Raw genomic sequence first — 17068 nt, forward strand, 5'->3', positions numbered from 1 at the left:
TGTCAAAAAAGAAAAAGAAAAAAAAAAAGAATTCCATAGCTACCACTTCTCCCGTCTGACTGTTTTACAAAAAGGAATAAGGAAGAAAAAGAAGCGAAAAAAAAAGTTACCACTCTGCCCCTAGAGACTGAATAAATAAGACATTGAAACACTCGCAAGGTTACACCTATATATCTCAATAGGGTTGAGAGGGTGAAGGCTCATTAGGTGACTGATCTCTCCCCTAGAGAGATATGCATAATTAGCAATGTGACGTGTCAACCGCACCCAACTCTCAGTTTATTCAGCTAGACATGGATGTTCAACGTCTCTTTACAAAACTCAGGAAAGAAGCTGAGTGTCCGCTGTGTCAAGAAACAGTCAAACATATATATAGATGTCGGAGCAAACTGAACTAATGAAAAAAAGGGAAGAAGAAATCTGCGCCGCTGAAGAGAAGGTTACGAAAACTGTGCAATAAATTATTCGAGTTGCGAAGGAACATGAAACGGCTGTAAAAACTAATCTGGAACAAAGGAGTTGCGCTGCAAGAATAGGAAATGTTCAGTTACAGTTCTGTCGAATATGGCGAAGGTATCGTACAACGAGACATCGGTCCTGAAATTCTGCAGCAGGACATGCTGTGCTTGGTCGATGCGAGGAACTTTTAACCACACAGGATATTGAAGTACGTAAATCTCAACATGTCGTCTAATGTGTAAATTTGGAAGCTATGAATACTGTTAGAGGCTTGGTTCCGGGTCAAGTATTCGAGACTAACACGGATCCTTCACAGTCATCGGCAGAAGGAAGAGGTTTAATCGAGGCAGAAGCAGGCACCGAAACTAACTTTACTGTCACGACTCGAGATTTAAAGGGAAGTCAGTGGTATGATGAACAAGACCAATTGACCGTTATAATCTGCTCTCAAAAAGGAGAAGAGAAGGAAGCGAAAATTGAAGACTGTAAGAATGGAAGTCACGAAATGCGTAACAAGCCAAAAAGTGTTGGCTTACGTGACATCTCTGTTGAGGTGGGTGGCCAACCGCTGACTGGTAGTCCTTGGAGAGTTTTTTTTTTTTTTTTTTAACAGCTTTATTGACCATAACACATGTTACATACAGAAAATTAACAGTCAAGAAAAAAAAATGAAATAAATGTGCATAGTGATTTAAAGTGATAAGGTCAAAAGGAAAGGTGCGAACGGGACGCGAGGACCCATGCGAGGCACCTCCCATGGTACAAATAATAATTAAAACACGATCAACCAACCGTCGGGTCCACAAGCTATTGAGGTGTCAAGCCCAACCAGGTGCTTTGCCACATCATAAACTGACATCTGTATTTGAGAAATTTCCATTTCCATTTCTGTTCTGATCTATGTTTACATCCGGAGTAGCCGATAGAAAAACAGAACAGAAATATTTATTTAAGAGTTCAGCTTTCTGCGCCGGTTTTGTAGCCACCTCACTATCGTAACAGATTGCTAAGTTAGTGCATGAGCGTCCGCCCATGAACATTTTGTGGTACCTCCAGAACTCTTTCGGTTTGTCTTTGAAAGACACTTCGATTTTGGCTAAGTATTGCCGGTGTTTTGACCGTACTAGGTAATTGATGTTTTGACTTAGTTTGCGGAGCTTTAGCTTCCGTTCTGGCAATTTGTTCAAGCGAAATTTCTTTAAGGCTGCATATTTTTTACGGATCAGATGTCGAACTTCACCGTCAATCCAAGGCGGAGAATTCTTGTCGCCAACTTTTTTGATAGGGATATGTTCTTTTACAGCAGTTAAAAACAGGTCCTTCCAGTTCGACCAGTGTTCGTTCAGGCGACTCATCATCAGTACAAAGCTATTCATTCATTTGGATTACATGGGACAGAACTGGAACAATTTAAAGAACCATATAGCATTGCAGTGAATAAAAAAACAGGAAAGATTGCCATAGGAAATAATTTGAATCACAGAGTTCAGTTGTTTGATCATCTGCGCAAATATCTCAGAACAATGGGAGACAAAGGGCTTAATGCTGAGAGAATCAAGTTTCCTTGTTCGGTGGAATTTACAACATCTGATGAAGTCATTGTCATTCATGGAGAAGGTTTAAAACCGCTTATGATGTTCTTGTTTACTGAACATGGCGACTTCATTAAAGTCATCAATCAACATTTGATTGATCCTTGGTCCGTATCCGTCAGAGATGATGGTCACATGATCGTGTGTGACTCAGGCGACAAGTCGGTCAAGGTCCTTTCCTATGACGGAACAGGATTGGTACAGTCCTTCAAAGGACCGTACGGTTTTGGTATCCCGGCTTCTGCTGTTTATCATGGGGACAGGTTTTTGTCTTATATTACCCACATAGCTATGTTAAAGTGTTCAACAACGAAGGACGTTATATGTATCATATTGGCGAGGAGGAATCTTTCGTTGGAATATTCAGACACAAACTCACTATTGACGGTTTTGATAACCTGATCGTGTGTGACTTAAAGAACAGCAGTCTTCATGACTGTGTTTTCTTAAGATGGAAAATATCTTAATTCGTTTAATGAAAGAATTAAATCTCCCTGATCTGTCGCTGCTTTTGAAGATAGTAAGTTGTTGGTTTGTGATGGTGAAAAGCATGTAATCAACGTTTTGCAATAGAATGTGAACATTACTCAGCAAATATTGTGATGCAGTTTTTTTAACATGATGGTTGTTTCGTTGTTTTCGTTAGAGGTGATGAGCTGGTTCATAAAGGAAAAAAAAAGAATAGAAACTGGACTTTGTAAATAATTTAAAGAAAGTTTTGTTTTAGCTTTGTTTTTTTTTACTTAATTCGTTTATTTCGTCGTCTTTGCTTTCCTCTCCATTTGTTGATAGCATGCGATCATTTTACAGAGCAATGAATAAAGCGTTGTTTGATTTAATGCAAAAAATTTTTGTGAAAGAGTGCTATTTGAAAGGAGGGGCGATGAAGATCTTTTTCCAAATCGGCATTGAAAAAAAAATAGATGCTTTTCGGTCGAGAGGTCTCATTTGAAAACATCCACATATAGTAGGTTGCTTTTAGTAGTGTGCAGCAAGCTCTTCGAGTACTAACACAAAGACTGTGTAAAGTGCCAGTTGTCACTGGTATTCCTATGACTAAACAGTTAGAGGACCTGCAAAGTGTGTGAGTGATTGAAATTGGTTTACTTAAGAATTCAGGGCCTATTCAGTGGCTGTCACGACAACTTAATTCTATCATCTTTTCCCCAAGAATTTTTGTCACAAATATTCAAAGGGAGAATTTTCAACGGAGAATGGAAAGCATTCCTGGGTAGCTTGCGAGGAGGCTCTAATTATTAGCGTTTCTGCGCGCGCGTTTGACTCGAGGCAAAGTACGAGGCCAGACCCCCGGAAAACCTCACCATGACACCATGACTCGTCTCGAATCTTCCTGCTATCAGGTTAACGCGCGTCTTGTAGTGCTAATCAGGAGGCTCTGCTCTTAGGCTAAATCCTAAGTCGCATTGGCACGTAAATTCACGCCTCCCTCTCCCTCTCTTTTCCCATGTTCTACACTTCCAAATGTATGGAGTCTTCAAGAGATGATGAGAGTCTTCACACATGTAGAACTGTAGAACTGAGTGTGATTACGGTTACCACATTTTGGCGAAGATTGATACTCGTACATGTTCAAAAGTTCTGCTCTGCGGAATTGACATTGACGGTAATTTCACTGTTTTTGTTTAGATGTTTATGTAGTGCACATCCGAAACTATATTTTTGATATAGATTTGACTCGTAATCAAGTTACCGGCGAACAGATTCTCGTCACAGGTGTTGATCGTCTCGACAAACATCTGACGATTAATCAAATACACATATACATCAAATTAGATGAAAACAAGTGTAGCCGATAGCTACACTCGAGTTCAAATCCCGTAAAGGCCTGAATTGTTTCAGACCTTTTTCTCACTATTGCTTAAGTAGTGTGCATAACTGCGAAGATCGCTTCTTCATTCATTCATTTCCCTATCCGACAGTTCAAATATATGATTTTCATGTGTTAACAGTAATTTGTCCATCACTTCACGGGTTTATTTGAAACCAATATAATGATCAGCTTCCAGTTGGCTTGTTAACTCAGTTGGTAGAGCGCAGCACCGGTATCGCAGACTCGTAATCATGTTACTGACAAATGGATTTTCGCCACAGGTGTTGATCGTCTCGACAAAATCTGACGATTGGTCAATTACGAGGTACGTTGTCTAAAATTAGATGAAAATAAGTATAGCCGATGGCTACACTTGAGTTCAAATCCGTACAGGCCCGAATTGTTTTCAGGCCTTGTTTTCACTATTGCTTAAGTAGTGTTCATTACTTCGAAGATCGCTTCTATATTCATTTCTTTATCCGCCGTTCAAATATATGATCTTCATATATTTACAGTAATGTTTCCATCACTTCACGGGTTTATTTGGATCAACATAATGATCAGCTTTCAGTTGGCTCGTTAGCTCAGTTGGTAGAGTGCTGCTCCGGTATCGCAGACTTGTAATCATTTCGTTATTAACGAACGGATTCTCGTTACAGGTGTTGATCGTCTCGACAAAATCTGACGATTGGTCAATTACGACGTACGTTGTCTCAAATTAGATGAAAACAAGTGCAGCCGGTGGCTACAATTGAGCTCAAATCCTGTACGGGCCTAAATTTTTTCCAGTTCTTGTTTTCACCATTGCTTAAGTAGTGTTCATTACTGCGAAGATCGCTTCTATATTCATGTCTTTATCCGGAGTTCACAATTATGATTTTCAACATGGTTTTGAACTATTCCACTGAGGGAAAAGTGCTATGTGGGGCTTCCTGTGAATTACCTGTAAAGAGGCATTTAGGATTTATTAAAACAAAACAGTTTAAAAAATCTAGACAATCCAAAACAGAAACAAATATATAACAATATATTATTACGCATAATATCATATATGACATTTTTCAGTGCACTTTTTTCCTGCAGTTTACATTACGATAATTAACATTTGTATCGAAAAAAAACAGATTGAAGATCTACTCCATAATTTTTTCGATCCCGGAAAAATTCATTTTCTAACCTAAACTTTAAGGCGAAGTTGAAAAACATACGTCAATCAAACGTATCATTTGAACTGTCCTGTTGCCTTTGTGCTCAAAATTTCGCCTCTATCCCTCCTTGATGACTACCAACTTGAGTACACGCGAAGATCAGTATCTATTCATTAATTTCCAATAACGTTATTGGTACATACAGCGAGCAATAACGAATAAAAAGCAAACATTTCGAATTGGGCACGTGGTTATCAAATCTGATAACCATCCCATACTGTTAAACTTAACAAGGTTTTCCTTGCCCTGTTAAAACCATCATGTCCTTCAAGCGATAAGAAATCTCTACTGTCTAGTTACAATTAAAACTTCACTTTTTCCCGATGCATTTTTGTAATATGAAGCAGCTAAACAATTGAAAGGGAGAAAAACGTGCTTGTAAACCGAACGCGTGGTCAAAACTACGCCTCAACCTGTTAATCACAAATTAATTATTAGTCAAATGTCAGTCAACTTGTTAACCTAACAGGAACAAATTCTTTCATATAGACAATGACACAATAATAGGATCACAAATGTCGATAGATTTCTGTACAGAATAATATTTCATATAGAGAGGCATTCCTTTTTTAAAGAGATCAAAGTTTTTCTACCACCTATGGTGTAAAACTCCAAAAATTATAGAAAGAGAATCTGAATTGTTATCATCTCTTTGGTTCTCTTTCCTTACAGATTAAAGATCGAAAACGACCAGCAAATCTAGATGGAATGGTCGTGTAATCTTTTTATAGCAGCTATCGAAACCTACCCTTTCTATTTTGCCGTACTATTCCCATCCCCCATGAATAGTTTTTCGAGACCAACTCACTTAGCTATCAGAGCTTAGCATTACGTAACGACGTGTCACTTCTTCCACTTATGGGTTGACCATGAATATATCACTACCCTTCTCCCTTATTCAGCATTCGTCAAGTTTCAACGACAGTTTCCTGATACATATTCTGTGTTGAGGGGTGGCACTTCAATAAAAAAGCCTCTTCCATGATAACACAACACAGTCACGTGAACAAGGGTCGAAACAGTCCCAGTTTTTTCAACTTTTATAGTCTTTACAGACTACTTTCCATCTCCACCAAGTTTGGGATCAAATTTGGAGGTGGAACTCTGTTCTTTTTAAGCCTTGTTTTTCCTCGATTCAACGTCTGCCGTTATCCGAACCAGAAAATGGCTATGCATAAATCTCTGAGGTCATATTATCATAAAAATTTTCGCAAAAGCTATGAACTAGGCATTCGTAGCCAAGAAATATATGTCCAGAAATGTATTCATTCAGACTTAATTGATCCGGAGTTCACTTTAGTTAGCGAGTCAGCCGTTTGGGCAATTTACGAGTCTCCCTTAAAACACAGGGGAAAATGGCCTATTTAGGGAGTTGGCTGTTAGTGTTTATTCGTCTGTATTTCAGTTTGTCTTTTATTTATGTCAGGGACTCGTTTCTTGTGGAACTTAACGGTGTTGTAATATAACTGGAGAATCCTTAGAAGTCAAACGTCAAGCAAAAGGAGAGGTTGAAATGCGAGATATGTCTTGTAAGAACTCCACTGAGCGACTTCAAACGTCGTTCAGTTGATGGAGCATCAAGAAACATTAGTTCAGATGTGAAATTATGAGTCCTAGAACAATTCTTCCCCCGGATCATCCTGGAGTTGAACTTTACCCAGCACGAAGAGGGTCCGCTGAGCCTACAAATTTTAAACTAAAGGAGCAACTTGCGCTTAAACCAAATCAGACGAAGGTGTTTAGGAAAATCGATTCATTGATAAGATAAACTATGTCATATTATGAATTTAGTCCTATTTCTATATCATCTGAACGACATTAACAATGAAACAAATTCACACTCGAGAACTTACTGATTAATAATGATTTTGTTACAGTGTGAGGTGATTATTGATAGTCGACACTACCATTGGGAGAGATGGACGTTGAAGCTTCATTCTTCAATTTCCAATCTACTTCCACAAAATTGACTACGTTTTAATGAGCCGAATAATAATTTTTGTAACATAATAATGGAAGAATACTTTAGCTCTTTAACTTAAAAACTTTTTACGATGGCCAATTTAAGTTACCAACTCAGTTGATAATACTTCTTTATAATTACCCTGTTATACTCTCTCATCGATGTAGCACTAAAGTTTCTTTAGAAGTTTACTGATGTAAAATTTTCAAGACCTTTTAGCAGTTATTGGTGACACGTTTACTCAAAGATGGCAAAACCAACAAAAGTAGGGAGGCTCCGTACGCAACATTACGAACAAGTCAACGGGTCACCTTTCTCGTTAAGTTCAACTGGCTAAGGAAATCCTAATCCTTTTTATCTTCAGAACTGATCATAACGAAAATTCTCCTTACAGCACCCAGAAATTTGAGAGCAGGAAGGAGATGAGAAAAAAGGAGTAAAATCTCTCAATTTAGCGGTGCGAAGCACCAAATTGAAACGCCATCCTAATAATCGAGCTAACGCACACTTATGCGAGATTATTGAGGTGAGGTAAAGCCACCCGAAAACATTTGCTAAGTTCACTGAATTTCTTTGCGTGGAAATTGGATTTAGTTGTTTACTTTATCTTCATAATTAAAATTACACAACACTATTAGCTTGGAATCGTCGGTCATGTGGGCAAAATTTTCCTGTACGAGTGCAGTCGAATTTTGTCGTCTGCAGCCTTGTGAGTAGTCTGGTATAGGAGCTGTGAACAGCTAGATCGGGTTTCTCCCAGGGGGTTTTATAAATGGGGCCTTTTAAGAGAGGCCGAACACTGTTCCTCATCTAGGTGCCATTAGTTACTAGCAAAAATTATTCCGAGAAATCTGTTTAAAAAAAAATTAAAAAACGATTCCGTAGGTTCCATTACCCACGTGTAACTGTTATTCAAATAGGAAAAAAAAAATTGAAAAAAAAAGTTATTTCCCTGCCCCTAGAAACAGAATAAATAACATATTGAAACGCTTCAAAGGCTACACTTGTATATCTTAATAGGGTTTGATGCATGATTAGCGATGTGATGTGTCAACCGCATCCAGATCTCAACTTATTCAGCTAGATATGGATGTTAAGCAGCTGTTTACTAATCTCAAGAAGGAAGCCGAGTGTCCACTGTGTCTAGAAACAGTCAAGGATCCCAAGACACTGCCATGTTTACACTCATTCTGTCTGCGATGTATCGACAAACACGCAGGATATGCAAGAAGAAAGTTAGAAACGACTATCAAATGTCCAGTTTGTCAGGCTTGCATTCAGATCCCCGAAGGAGACTCGTTTGGCAGCCTTCCCATATCTTTTCATCTCAGCCGATTGGTGGATCTCCTCGCCCTGAAAGATGGAAACGTAGAGGCTCAGAGATGCAGCAATTGTGAAGAAAACCACACGGCAACTTGCTACTGCTTTGTTTGCCACAACTTTCTTTGCAAGGATTGTTTTGACGCTCATCAGCGCCTAAAGGTCACGAGAGCTCATCGCAATGTTGTGGAGGACTTGATGCACAGACCCGCCATGTGTGCAAAGAAATATCACGAGAATGAACCGCTTGATTATTATTGTCAAGACTGTAGCGTTTGTATTTGTCACAAGTGAAGTATAGTGTGTCATAATCGACATACTTTAGTAGACTTACAGGAGGCTGCCGAAGAACAAAAGATGCAAATGACGCAAGTCTTTACCAGAGTTAAGGAAAAACTTGTTATCGTGTAGTCAAAGATATTGGCGCAAACTGAACTGATGAAAAAAATAGATGAAGAAATCTGCGCCGCTGAAGAGAAGGTTTCGAAAACTGTGCAAGAAATTATTCGAGTTGCCAAGGAACATGAAACGGCTGTAAAAATTAAGCTGGCAGAAATGAAAGTCACGCAACAAAGGAATTACGCAGCAGAAATAGGAAATATTCGGTTACTTGCTGCTCAGCTTAAGAGCTCTATCGAATGTGGCGAAGGTATCGTACAACGCAGCATCAGTCCTGAAATTCTGCAAGCAGGACACGTTGTGCTTGGTCGATGCGCAGAACTTTTAGCCACACAGGATATTGAGGTATGTAAACCTCAACATGTAGTCTATTGTATAAATGTGGAAGCTATGAATACTGCCAGAGGCTTGGTTCCGGGCCATGTTATAGAGATTTACACCGATGCTTTACAATCATCGGCAGAAGGAAGAGGTTTAATCGAGGCAGAAGCAGGCATTGAAACTAACTTTACAGTCACTACGCGAGATTCAAAGGGAAATCAGTGTTATAATGAACATGACCAACTGACCGTAATAGTCCGCTCTCAAAAAAGAGAGGAGGAGGAAACGAAAATTGATGACTGTAAGAATGGAAGCTACGTAGTGCGTTACAAGCCAAAGAGTGTTGGTTTACGTGACAGTTCTCTTGAGGTAAATGGCCAACCGCTGACTGGTAGTCCTTGGAGAGCTCAGGTGGCTGGTCATCAGTACAAAACTATTTATTCATTTGGATCACCTGGGACAGGACCGGGACAGTTTGAAGGACCAGGTAGCATTGCATTAAATAAAAGAACAGGAAAGATTGCTGTAGTAGATTTTCTTAATGACAGGGTTCAGCTGTTTGATCGTGAGTGCAAATATCTGACAACAATTGGAGACAAGGGGCTTCATGCTAAGAGAATCAAGTTTCCACTTTCAATGGGATTTACAACATCTGATGAAGTCATTGTCATTCATGCAAAAAACTTACAAACCGAATAAGATTTCCTTGTTTACTGAACAAGGTAACTTCATTAAATTCATCAGTCGACATTTGATTAGTCCTTGCTTCGTATCTGTTAGAGATGATGGTCACATGATCGTGTGTGACCCGGGCGACAAGTCAGTCAAGGTCCTCTCCCCTGACGGTACAAGACTAGTACAGTACTTTAACGTACCAGACGCTTTAGGTTACCCGGCTTCTGCTGTTTATCATGAGAACAAGTTTTTTGTCTTACACACCTCACATAACTATGTTAGAGTTTTCAATAACAAAGGACTTTATCTGTATGAGATTGGCAATGAGGAATCTGTTGTTGGACCATTTAAAGGTTACAGCTTCACCATTGACGCGTTTGACAACCTGATCGTGAGTGACGAAAAGAACAGCTGTCTTCATGTGTTTTCTTTAGATGGGAAATTTGTTCATTCCTTTAATGAAGGAATTAAAAATCCCTGGTTTGTCGCTGCTTTTGTAGATAATAAGTTGTTGGTTTGCGATCAGATAAACAATGCAATCCATGTTTTGCAGTAGAATGTGAACATTACTCAGCAGTTGTTCTGATGCGATTCTTTCAATGTGATCGCTGTTTCTATAGTAATTTAGGACCCTTGCTTTTCACATCCGACGAAATATTCCTCGCTGGATCAAAAAGGAAAAAAACGAAAATTGAAATTGGACTTTATGAATATTTTGAAGACAGCAGTGCTTTAAATAGAATAAGAGAATTGGTAAGTTTTGAGCTCGGTAAAGAAACGCAGAAAGGTGTTTTTCGTCTTGTCACGAGTGTGGGACAAAGAAAAAATTCTGAGTCCCCACGAGGAATCGAACCTTAGAACTTATTTTTTTTAGGATTCCGCACTCCGATGCCCTACCACTGTTTACCAACATGACTCTATCGACATTGCTGAGTTTTTTCGTTGTCCCACGCTCGTGACAAGACGGAAAACGTCTTTCTCTAGCTTTGTTTTAGTCAATTAATTTTTTTCGTCTTCTTTGCGTTTCTCTCTATTTATTGGTTGCATGCCGTTATCTTTCAGAGTAATAAATACAGTGTTGGTTGACTTGGTGTGAAAATTATTTGTGAAAGAGTGCTGTCTTGGAGGGAGGGAGGGAGGATGAAGGTCTTTCGATAGATCTCATTCAAGGGACCCACATATAGAAGGTTTATCTAACCAGTATGCAGCAAGCCATCAAATTACTAACCCTAAGACTGTGTAAAGCTCCATTTGTCACTGGTGTTCCTGTGACGACGAAGTGAGAGTACCTGCACATTAGTTTGTAAGTGACGGAAATTGTTTTATTCAAGAATTCAAAGCCTGTTTTTTGGCTGCTCTCACGACCACTTAACGTAATCAACTTTTCCCTGAGAATTTTGTCACAAATAATCATACGGAGAATTTTCAATGAAGAATGGAAAGCATTCCTGGGTAACCTGCGAGTAAGGTTACCTTAGAGTAAGCAAAGTGACGAATTGATCCTCAGCTTACAATAATTATAAGAATAATGATAATAATAATGATAATGACAATAATAATAATAATGATAATAATGATAATAATGATGATAATGATGATAATGATGATAATGATGATAATGATGATAATGATGATAATGATGATAATGATGATAATGATGATAATGATGATAATGATGATAATGATGATAATGGTGATAATGGTGATAATGGTGATAATGGTGATAATGGTGATAATGGTGATAATGGTGATAATGGTGATAATGGTGATAATGGTGATAATGGTGATAATGGTGATAATGGTGATAATGGTGATAATGGTGATAATGGTGATAATGGTGATAATGGTGATAATGGTGATAATGGTGATAATGGTGATAATGGTGATAATGGTGATAATGGTGATAATGGTGATAATGGTGATAATGGTGATAATGGTGATAATGGTGATAATGGTGATAATGGTGATAATGGTGATAATGGTGATAATGGTGATAATGGTGATAATGGTGATAATGGTGATAATGGTGATAATGGTGATAATGGTGATAATGGTGATAATGGTGATAATGGTGATAATGGTGATAATGGTGATAATGGTGATAATGGTGATAATGGTGATAATGGTGATAATGGTGATAATGGTGATAATGGTGATAATGGTGATAATGGTGATAATGATGATAATGATAATTATAATACTAATAATAACAATTAAAACAAATCAAAAAATCAAAAATCAAAAAATCTGTTGGACCTTACCAGGGTTTTCCATGCCCTTTTGCAAAGAGCTGTATTATCTCCTCCGAACGATATAAAACTCTCAACTTAAGTAAGAATCAAACCCTCATTTTCTCCCGACGTATTTTTGCGGTATGAAGTAAGCAAAGAAGGGAAATTGCGAATGTTCAGAAATTTTCAAACCTGAAAACTTGATAAACAGGTTGTCGCTCACTGTGCCCTTGTTGGGCGATTTATCAGGGACCTTCTATAAATTTTACGAATAATTAATTCCCTTTTCATTACCAAAACAAATATATCTAAAATTGGTCACAAATGGACTCATTTGCGCAACAATTGTATAGCACAGACGAATCCCAATCGTGTTTGTTAGCCGTGTGGTGGAGGATGCTGACCCACTTCTCTTTGAGAAGCTGGGGACTTCAGTTACACGTCACCGCTCACCACTAAATATAGTTTGTCACGGATTTTATCCAAGGTGAGAGGTCTGGGCATTCTTTATTTTTGCTTTTCGTGGCTAGCGTAAACTTGATGTTCTTAGTCAAGTGCCACACGTCTACCTGATGCTCAACCCCGAAGTCTTTTTACTCGCTTTTCATGAGTGCCTTGATATCGGTGTGCCTTTCAGTACCGACAACTGCTACAAGAATGCCACAATTTAGCGCACAGTTAAGACAAAGTTTAAAGCCACGTTTCTCCATTGCCTATGAACTTGTTCTTTGTTTTGCTTGGCAAACTCGGAAATCGACATTTTTTTCGCTCTCTTTGTCCATCATGGTGTAAGTTCTGTACTTGGCACTATAACCAGGGGAGTCACAGCGTCCATTCCCGAGGAGGGTGACTGACACCCTGTCCAAGAGATCAGCGAGGACTGCAGCCTTTTCGTGCTGCCAAAGATCATTTATAATAAGGAAAAGGTGTCTCTCCTGCTAGTTGTGATAATCGGATTTGCTCAGAAAGGCACGATTTATTTCTGAAACGCGCGGAAACGTCAGTATTTCTTGTATAAAATATAGTACCTGAGAGCCATACGTTCCCCGCTGCCGCCCTGTTAATAGGTGGCTGGAAAACCCCTTCCTTCGAATGGTAGTTTTTACCGCATTCAAGACAGTGGCCAAATAACTTAAGCAGTTCTTCCTCAAATACTTAGGGGATGAACACATTTTTTCATAAAAGGTATCGTGACTGTTACTAACGGGCGAATCATTCTCCAAATCGCTTTAAATGGTATCCTGGTCCACTTCTTCAAAGCTGACGTTAAACGAACTGTCTTCACTAGCCTCTTCATCACAGCTGACTTGAATGGAACTGTTGTCGACATCATCATCATCAAAGCTGACTTGAAAGAAATTGTCGTTCACATTGTTACCTATTGTTACGTCAGTATCATCTTCCAGGTTAATCGAGAGTTCCAGAAGCCGAGGTAGTTGACTAAATGAAGGTTTGATCTGGGTCGAAGTAAATGGCTGCCTGCAAAGGGACTCAGGCTAGGAGAGTAGCGGATTCCATGGTGGAACACAAGTATAGTTGTGATCTTGAAGACGCAGCGCGTCTCCTGTTTCACTAACAAGTCACTGTGTTCCACAAGTGGTACACTTTTTTTCAGATTCGCGTTGTACTGCCTTTGCAGAAGTAGCGTTGGTCCAGATAAACTGAGATTCCGTGCAGCCTAAGGAAGAAACCTAATTCGCCGACGGTTGTGTTTGAAGCTTAGGAGAAGAGGGGGAAGCAGCACAGGAGGTAGATAGTGAATCTCCAGCGTTTTCTTTAACAGCTGAACACGAAGTCGTTCCTTGCTCTTAAGATAACAACCTTTTTAAAGGAGTGTTTTCGAGAAGGGTGTTCAAGACCTACGATGAAATGCAGAATGTACGGTGTTAATTATATTTACAGGCTGGTATGACAAAACAGTAGTTAGTTGCATCATTTATATTTCACACCCCACCTCCTGTCGGCTCCGGCGATTCGCCCTACCAACGCTTGTTTGTCGGAATTTTTTTTGTGGAGGCGCATAAAAGAAAAAAAAGATGGAACTACATCATCTCTTAAATGTCTTTTTCTTGCTACTATCAAACCCAAGGAGCTCGGACTGTATTTTTGACAAGAAAGAAAGAAAAAAAAAAACAAAGAAAACAAACGTTTCACATACTAATGGTTTTCCTCATTGTACTCTTATTTATACCGAGTGACGAGAAGACCTTTTTCACAGTGATTCTCAACTTAACAAATATTCGCTGCCTTTTTAAGATAATTATAAACACTGCTTTGGGAAAATGCTCGGGAAAAATTCTTGGGAAAAAAAATACGTTTTGAATATGTGAAAGGTAAACATAGCTTTCAGTTTTAAGGAAAGTTAAAAAAACACATACCTGAATATCCTGCTTGAAGTCTTCCTCGATAAAGTGATCCGAGCAGACGTAGCAGTTCTTCGGTTTCAGCAAACTGTCATCGCGTTTTATTTTTGCCAGCCAAGTTTTCTTTAAATTTTAATTTTTGGTACCTCATAGAGGCTTACTCCTTTCCCTTTTGTAATTTTGTAAGTATTAAGACAGTCCACCACAAGACACATTGACCATAGTTTAACTTTCATAATAAATACTCGTGCGAAAGGTCAATTAGTCAATCTGGTCAAAGCGTTGAAGTGAATATTGATCTCTATTAATATGAATTTAGACATCGATAACTGAGAGGTCTGGTATATATTTGGGCTGGGTATATATTAGCCCTTTCCTTAAGATTGAGCAATTTGTTAAGCATACAAGTCATAAGAGCCAATGGCTATTCACCACGCTTACGTGTTTTAATTGCGAAATTACTTTAGTATATTACCGCCTAGGCATATAGTTTATTTCTGGCTTATAAGAAAGTTTTAGTTTCCCTCCCACCCAAATCGTTGACAGTTTTGATTATCTCTTAATCTCATTCGTGTTTGTGATTAATTCCTGAATACTGGACCTTTGGTTTAGTGTATATCTTTGAATATTGGAGCAAACTGAACTAATGCAAAAAAGCGAAGAGGAAATCTGCGCCGCTGAAGAGAATGTTACGAAAACTGTCAGCAATAAATTATTCGAATTGCGAAGGAACATGAAACGGCTGTAAAAACTAAGCTGGCAGAAATGAAAGTTACGCAACAAAAAAATTGCGCAGCAAGAATAGGAAATGTTCAGTTACTCGCTACTCAGCTGAAGAGTTCTGTCGAATGTGGCGAAGGCATCGTACAACAAAGCATCGGTCCTGAAATTCTGCAAGCAGAATATGCTGTGCTTGGTCGATGTGAGGAACTTTTAACCACACAGGATACTGAGGTATGTAAACCTCAACGTGTAGTCTATTGTGTAAATGTGAAAGCTATGTATACTCTTAGAGGCTTGGTTCCGGCTCAAATATTCGAGATTTACACCGATGCTTTACAATCATCGGCAGAAGGAAGAGGTTTAATCGAAGCAGAAGCAGGCACTGAAACTAACTTTACAGTCACTACGCAAGACTCAAAGGGAAGTCAATGTTACTATGAACAAGACCAACTGACCGTAATAGTCCGCTTTTAAAAGGGAGAAGAGGAGGAAACCAAAATTGATGACTGTAAGAATGGGAGCTGCGTAGTGCGTTACAAGCCAAAGAGTGTTGGCTCACGTGACATTTCTGTTGAGGTGAATGGCCAACCACTGACTGGTAGTCCTTGGAGAGTCCAGGCGACTGGTCATCAGTACAAAGCTATTCATTCATTTGGAATGAAACCAGGACCGGGAAAGTTTGAAAGACCAGGAAGCATTGCAGTGAATAAAAGAACAGGAAAGATTGCCATACAAGATTTTGCCAATAACAGAGTTCAGTTGTTTGATCGTGAGTGGATATATATGAGAACAATAGGAGACAAGCAGCTTCATGGTGAGAGTATCAAGTTACCTCATTAGGTGGGATTTACAACATCTGATGAAGTCATTGTCATTCATGGACAATGTTTTCAACCGAGAAAGATGTTCTTGTTCACACATGGCGACTTCATCAAGTCATCCGTCGGCATTTGATTGATCCTTCGTCCGTATCTGTCAGAGATGATGGTCACATGATCGTGTGTGACTGGGGTTACGACTCAGTCAAGGTCCTCTCCCCTGACGGAACTGGATTGGTTCAATCCTTCAAAGAACCACACAGTTTTGGTAGGCCGACTTCTGCTGTTTATCATGGTAACAAGTTTTTTGTCTCAATTGACTCACATAACTATGTTACAGTGTTCAACAACGAAGGACTTTATCTGTATGATATTGGCAAGGAGTCTGTTGTTGGATCACTTAGCAAAAACTTCGCCGTCGACGCGTTTAACAACCTGATCGTGTGTAGCTGTGATAAAAGTAGTCTTCATGTATTTTCTTTAGATGGAAAATATATTAATTCGTTTAATGAAGGAAATATATCTCCCTGGTCCGTCGCTGCTTTTGAAGATAATAAGTTGTTGGTTTGCGATGATAAAAATAGTGTAATCCATGTTTTGCAGTAGAATCTGAACATTACTCAGCAGTTATTCTGATGCGATTCTTTCAGTGTGATAATTGTTTCTTTTTTTTTGTAATAAGTTAGGAACCTTTTTTTTCACAGCCGATGAAATATTCCTGACGGGCTCAAAAAAAAGAAAAAGAAAGAATTGAAGTTGGACTTGTAAATGTTTTAAAGACAGCTTTGTTTTAGTTTTGTTTTGTTTTAGTTGATGCCTTTTTTTTTGGCGTTTGTCTCCATTTATTGGTTGTATTCGATTATCTTTCAGAGTAAAAAATAAAGTGTTCTTTTATTTGGTGTGAAATTATAGTTAAACGACTTAAAGGGTGTTATCTTGGAAGGGGAGAAGGGGAGGGGGGGGGAGTGAAAAGTTATTCCACATCGGCGTTTCAAAAAGAAACAACAACAACAACAACAACAGAAGAAGACTACTTTTCGGTCGAGAGGTCTCATTGGAAGAGGTCCACATATAGTAGGTTGCCTTTACTTGTATACAGCAGGCTCGTGTTCTTCCTGTGACTAAACAGTTATAGTACCTGGATTGTGTTTGGATGATTGAAATT

General features: G+C 38.9%; 3 pseudogenes; 2 read left to right on the top strand and 1 right to left on the bottom strand.

Moving 5' to 3' along the window:
- Positions 1–7762: 7762 nt before the first annotated feature.
- LOC149035559 (E3 ubiquitin-protein ligase TRIM71-like) lies at positions 7763–10826 on the top strand (annotated as a pseudogene).
- Positions 10827–12307: 1481 nt separating this feature from the next.
- LOC149035560 (uncharacterized) lies at positions 12308–13171 on the bottom strand (annotated as a pseudogene).
- A 272-nt stretch (positions 13172–13443) lies between these two features.
- Positions 13444–16809, top strand: LOC149035561 (uncharacterized; annotated as a pseudogene).
- Positions 16810–17068: the final 259 nt, after the last annotated feature.

This window comes from Pocillopora damicornis, chromosome 13, assembly GCF_964200805.1.
Source record: "Pocillopora damicornis chromosome 13, jaPocDami1.2, whole genome shotgun sequence".
NCBI lineage: Eukaryota > Metazoa > Cnidaria > Anthozoa > Scleractinia > Pocilloporidae > Pocillopora > Pocillopora damicornis.